Source organism: Anopheles funestus, chromosome X (genome assembly GCF_943734845.2).
Source record: "Anopheles funestus chromosome X, idAnoFuneDA-416_04, whole genome shotgun sequence".
In the NCBI taxonomy this organism is placed as follows: Eukaryota; Metazoa; Arthropoda; class Insecta; order Diptera; family Culicidae; genus Anopheles; species Anopheles funestus.
The window spans coordinates 16026186-16033421 of NC_064597.1; positions in this window are offsets into that span (position 1 = coordinate 16026186).

A 7236-nucleotide genomic window follows, 5' to 3' on the forward strand; every position below is an offset into this window, starting at 1 on the left:
TAAATTCTACAACAAAACTTTCAAATACCATGTCAATTTTCAACTGTAGAAAAAAACATAAATTAATACGTTCCATTCAAACTGACGGTTGGTTTTAACTTTTTACGAAAAAAGGAATTAAGAATTTTAAAATTTAGTCAATTTCGGGGCGGCCCGGTGGTGCATGTGATAAACGGCGCCGGTCCACAAGGCAGGACCGGGTTCAAATCCCATTCGGACCGTCCCCCGTACCTAGGACTGACTATGTGGTAAAAATATCCGGCTATGTGGTAAAAATAAGTCTAGTAAGCCAGAAATGGCCGGCGTGGACTGTAAAGTCGTTAAAAAGCCAAGAAGAGAGAGAGAATCAATTTCGACATTGCTCCAGAAGAAAGGTGAGAAGTACATCAATCTCTCAAAGCATGCCAAATGCTAAACTCTATCTTCCTGTTCCATAATGGAATAGTGGCAAAATACTGTTACTGAATTATTGGACGATTAATAAATGACTTCATGTCCGAACCTAGCCGCCAAACAAAAGCCTTTTTTTCTACTGTTCTACTTAAGCCGAATCGAGTTAACATTTTTCGAGTACGTGTAAAAAGCTCTCCGCTGAGCTTTGTATTCCACCCGATAGTAGGTGCTCGATTCCGAAACATTGAGCTTACAGCTGGACTGCTTTTCGGGTGAAGAAATCCTATTACAAAGCAGAAGCCTATAAGCTACACAAAATCTCAACTATTTTTCTCTGTCGAAAGGCAAATACAGAAACGAAGAAAGAAATGATAGATTACTTACCGTCACGTATACACCAGATCAAAACTATTTCTTTCTCAATAATATTATACTAAACGTTCAATTAGCAGCTACTTCTTTTTACTCGATTTCTTTCAATACAAATAACTCATACGTTTGCAAACTTAAAAATAAATCTGTTCAAAAGGAACGTTCTCAATTATCTTCCATCTGTTATAACTGGACGAGAGCGCACATGCTCTAGAGATGTTGGTTTGCGCAGATATTCGCCTTACTTTAATTCGACGCATCTAGCAGTCAATCTTGGTTTGGCACCATGGCGATGCACCACTCCAAGCTAGTCGCGCTTCGCAAAACCCCCGGCGAGGAAAATGGGGCGACATGTTCATTTGATATTTGGTTCTATTTACTCAGTTTTTGTTTTTCGCAGATGCAAGGGTCGCATGAAGTACATTATCAGTAATCCAAAAATATAATACTACTTGTTCACTATTACGCCAAAACGTGTACATGCTTACAAAGTACAGCTGTATTCGTTTGTTCTTGCTGTTGCCGCTGCTGGCCACCATTACACAACTGCCATTGCTGCTGGCTGCTGCTGCTGCTCCTGTCACTGCTTTGCTGCTTTTGCCATAAGAGAACAGTTTGATTTTTGTCAGTAAATTTTTATTTTACAACTTGTTTTGTTTTCCCTTGCAGAAAAACGGATGGCCTCGATATCATGTAGGTTCACGTGTTTTGCCTCTTGAAATGTGTATAGCTTCCCTCATTGCCGTTACTTCCAAATTCTTTCAATGCTATGAAATATAGGACTATCCTTTGTTTTCGACGAGAAAACATTCAGAAAAAAGATAATTGATTATCTAAGGAACCCAGTAGTTGCCTATAAGAGTATTTTTTTAAGCATTGTATCATTGTTAAACTATCTTGTTTAAATTGAAAAATTGTGTTGTCACTCGAACGATGCACCAAACGTCGGCGCGTTTCTGTCACCTGGTGACAAAAACACTACTGCGGTGCTCATCAGCATGGCAATCAGTTTTTCTTTCTTTCATCTTTCTTCTTCTTATTTGTTTCACCTTCTCTACTAAGTTCCTTCTGTTCCGATAAAAACTATATCGACCCTGTCACGCCGCCATCTGCCCTAGGTTATAGTAACGGTTCCAGTCGTTCTTTCACTGCTCTGTGTCCGTTAGTTTTTTTTCTCTTACTTTTTTTTGTAAAAATTCTATGTCATGGCTTTAAATCACTACATGATTCGCTTACATCGTTACTTTCTCAAATGTAGTTAGCTCACATAGTATCGTAATAAAACGTCATAATGCAATTGTTATCCCATTACTACTAACTTCTGTTAGGTTCTTTTACAGTTGGGTAAATCGGCTGCTCCTGCACGTATGCATTTCTATAGAAGTGTGTGGATGTGTTAGTGTTGTCGTGTTTGTGTGTATAAGTGTAGCAGTTTAAATGTTTATTTTTTTACACCATTATTTGATTTTCGCTTAGTTTTTTCTTTTTCTGTTTGATTGTATACATATATTTGATTATGTTAAATACGGCTCAAATCTGTTTAGCGGTATTATATCCATCCGTTTAGTTTTACTGTTGTTTTTAAAATTCATCTTTATTTTCAGTTTTTACTCTTGCGAAAAAGATGACGAGATAAAAAACTATGTCTGTGTGGGTGCAACTTTATCATGCAGTTGTTTTTTTTTCAATTTTCTTCTTTAGTTGTTTATTTTATTCTCATATATTCATAGGTCATTTACTGTTTAGACTGGGGATGGGAAGGGGGGAAAGGGGATTGGGTTGTGTTTGTCAATATGTCAATATTTTTATATATAATTTTGGGAATGGCATTTCATACGATACTGCAATAGTCCTTCGAGAAAGATGTTTAAATTTTTAGCTTTTTTCTTGTGCATGTTTGTTGTTTTCTTATCTTTTTATACGTTAGTGAGAGAGAATTGTTATTCTTTGCCACATTTCTCCATAGCCTTAGTATGTACAACTTACACGAACTTTTTTATTTATTTCTTGCAGGTTTCTCTCCCTCTTTCACATTTCATTCTTTCCATTCTCCATCTCTTTCTCCCTCTCTATGTTTCAGATTTTGTTTTGCTTTCCTTTACGTTTGGCATAAGAAAACGAATAACTAGTATTATTTAGATGCTTCTCTTCTCCTGTACAATATAAAGGGAAGGAAGTTTTTCTAATTTTCTTTTTGTTTTTAAACTTAAAATATGTGGGAAAAACCGTTTATTCAACTTCTAAAGATAATAGTCTTCCCCTTGCATTGCACTTACACACTATCACTTTATAATATCGATCAAACTGAAATCAAATGCAATAGTATCTCTCTCTCTCCCTCTCTCTTTCTCTCTCTCTCTGCTTGGTAACTAATTGTTGAGCGTTGATCGTTCGTCTTCTTTTTTATGGTTTGTCGTTTTTGTTTTGTTAGATATACCGTAGCAGCATATGCGAAGAGCGAAACAGAATGAAACTGGTATACACGGTAGAGATAGGATGAACGCAATACTTAGATTTACATTAGCTGTATGTCATCCATGATCAAGAACTATCCTAGATGGCGTTTAGTAAGATGAACCGGTTACTATTGAAATGTTTCTGGTTTTTATACTAGCAAAAAATCAACGTTCGCTTGGAGTGTATGGCAGAAATGAAAATATATGTACACGAAAGCTGTGCTTCTCTCTTGTTCTATCCACCTTCTTATTTATCTTTTTTATACACACTATATTCATTGTTCAGACTTATATTGTTTTGTCTTACGTTTTTTAAATGTTTAATTCTTTTGTTCCCTTTTACATTCGTTGCGCGAGGTTTTCTTTTCTCTCTTCTGTCCATTCTTCTTTATTTCTTTACTATTTTCTCTTCGTCTCAATTAGTAGTATCATATTATTGGCATCAACGAATTTTCCAGTTTCATTTCATTTTTTTTTGTTTATTTTTTAAATCATCTCTTGTTTTGGGATGTAATTTCACAGAACTTTGATGATTCGTACACTATTGTTCAAGGGAATGTGTGTTTCCCGGATCAGAGAGGGAAGAAGATTAAGAGTGGCTTCACCATTTCCTCCGTTTTCACTTTCTCTCCCATTCCCATCTCCTTTCATCACTACCACTTGATCCCTTCCAAAATATACAGGTTTGTTGTTGTTGTGTGAATTTGGTACTTATTTCTGTGAAGTTGAAAATTTCTTGTTTTATTTGTATGAAATTTTGAAGTTTTAGTGCAAGAGATAAAAAAAGATACTTTTTATGCAAAAATCTGCATACCGTTTTGAATGACCCAATTGATATGATCTATCAATTTATGTGTGTGTGTGTGTGCGTGTGAGTGTGTTTGTGATTTTCTTCAAGGGTGGCTGTATAACATAGTCACATAACATACATGGCACCTGAGAAACAACAACAAAAAATTCAGAATAGTTTCATCCAAATACACTAGTCATCAAATACGGTCGATAAAATGTTTAACATAAATTCTATTGTGGTATCGCAAAATTTTGACAGTTAACGAAATAAAAATACCTTTTTGGTACCACCGTGATAATTTGCTGGATATGACATACTTGACAGTTTAAAGTAAATAGTAGTTCTGTTATACTTGTGTATGCTTGAAGATGGTAAACTAACTTGCAATGAGAAATAAAAGAGAAACAGTGCGTCAAGCACATACACAATTCTTAAGACCAGTGTGTTAACGAGATTCATGAGCTAAACCCGGCCTTATACGCTTATCATGTTGGTTTACTCTAATTGATTTTGTATGTTATTGTGTTTCTCCATCTTTCCATTTATTATTGTAGTACAGTGGGTTTTTTTTATCTCCCTTTTTTACGATGCGTATCGGTGATTATATGAGACCGATTACTATTCGAGAAAGAGAGAGAGATAAAGAAAAGACAAACACAATGAGACTACTTAAATGCACTAAACAGTGTTAAAACTAATGCCTTAGGATTTAGTGCGCACACCCGCTCCTGTTTTGTGAGTAGTTCTCGTTTTGCACCATCGTGTTTTGTTTGCTTTGTTTTTGTTGTGTAGTTTGTTTGTTTTCTTTTTATTATCGTTGCTCAGCATTCCCTAGTCCCTCTTCTTTCCACATTTGATAATATCGATATTATATCATCTAAAGTGAACTTAGTCTGCCCCTCTCCTCGCATGTTTATTACCTCCCGCTATGGCACGTGTGGAAGAAGCACGTCTAGGATGGGATTTGCTGACTAAAAAGCCAGCCGAATCAATTTCGATAAATGGTCAAAACATTACGATTTCAACTGGAGTATGACACAACGAGTGTCTTGGTGAGATATGACAGATTTACTTTCACGACATAGGGAAACCAATCGAATATGCGCGCTGTCAGTTGTGAGAGGCTTTAAATAAGAGAACCATTTGACCTATACATTTATCTCTTTCTCTCTTTTCTCTCTGTTTTGTTTTATTCATATCAAACCAATGGATTATCGGCAGAATAAACCGAATCATTTGGGGTAATAATGAGCAGTCGAGGGATCATGAGCATTATAAAGCGCTTTTAATCTTCGAAATCACTAATGCCAAACACGTCACTCTGTCTGTAACACACCATGATATGCCTGCAATATTGCATACTCTTAACACTTACCTCACATAAAACTGCTTAACAAATCATACTTTTTCTGCTATTCTCATTAGACAATTGCTGAGATTATTAAACTCGATCGCTCCGGGATTCATGAGCATTCATTTGTGTACCCCTTTCAGTCAATTTTACAAATGTGGGCTGCATTCAGGGTTTCAACAGGTTGAGCTATTCTACAAGGTGAAGAAAGCTTCCGTATATATGGAAATGTAAATGAAATGAAAACTCTAGTTAGAAGCTAGAAGTTAAAATAATGACTTAATTTAAATATAGTAGTTAATGTCCACAACTCTATAATCTTCTTTTTTTTATTTTAGGAATTTTAACGATCATTTCAAAACAACATTTCCTGGAGCGATCGAGTTGGAAAAAAAATCTTAGCTGTGAAATGAGAGAACGGATTCAACATCAACCTCACGCTAAGTGGCCGGAGAAATCGAATTTGTTCCGAACTCATGAATCCATAATTGATAAATAAGTTCAGCGATACCAAAACTAAACGCAAATTTAGAAACCAACTTTTCAATCATTCTTGCTATGGAAGAGTTATCCTTTCAAGGTTTGATCTTACGCCATTCCTGCTCCAGTAGAAGGCACAAGCATTCTGTACGCCCCCCAAACGGAATTCATTTGTGAAGTTCACTCTTTTACCGATGATGACTTTAACGATTAATCTTGCAAAAAATAAATTGTAAACAACATCTCACAGAACTGTGAATTATTGAAAAACAAAAAGTTCAAGAGGTTACGAGAAATGTTTTTTCGGTATTTACGTACATTAAAAAAATGTTAGCTCAACTAATATTTAAGAACGACGTCCTGACGCCTCTTTTCACGCACTTTTAAAATCTCTCGCTCTCTCTCTTTCTCTATGCTTGCGACCGAACGCGTTCATTACATCTTTATGCAATTCATCCGATCCACAATGCATATCTTTCCGAAGAGATTAATTTTCCTAAAACTTTCGCCCCGTCCATGCAACTACCTCGCTCGATCGTTTCGCTCCAGTCTGCTGTCAATCGTCGGACCGTTGTTGATAAACAACACACTAATCCTAACATCTAACACCAAACTAAAGGCATGAGTGACGTAGTAACGCTCTTTGTACAATTTATCCCGACATTTCAAAGCGCTAAGCTCTAACTGAAGGGTTGTGAGATTGGATGGATGGATGTGAGCAAATGTCTTTAGGTGTGTGTCTGGCAATGGTTATGTATATCTAGGGATCCCTGAGAGAATATAGACTTTTTATGCTTTTGCATAATTGTTCACTAAAGATAAATAAGTCAAAATCCGTAATTGGCTGGTATTGAAGTAGATAGACATTAGGAAATAGAAAATTCAAAGATGAATGAAAAAATTGAATAAAACAAAAAAGTAACATCTAACGACGACAAAATACAACCAACTGAGAGAGAGAATAAGGGGTGGTTTGGTGGCAGAGATGGTAATGGCACCGGTCGCTGCACGACAGGACTGGGAATCAAATCCCATTCGAACCGTACCCCGGTACGCAAAACTGACTATCCTGTAAAGAATAAATAAAGCCAAGGAACGCCAGTAATGACAGACAACCTCGTGAAGTTGTAGTGCCACAAAAGAAGAAGCAAGAGATAAAAAAGAGAAAAAGAAATATAAATAGAAAGAGCGAGATAGAGAGAGAGAGAATGGAAAATTTTAAATCAAGGAAAGTTTATTTGAAAAAAAAACAAAAACGAAACATTTCTAAAGGATTAATATACAAACTATTACACTAGCAATACATGAATGTACAACATAACTCATATAAAACAACAATAAGAGATAAATATTCTACATGGTAACGTTACTGCGTAACGAGCCTTTCCTAT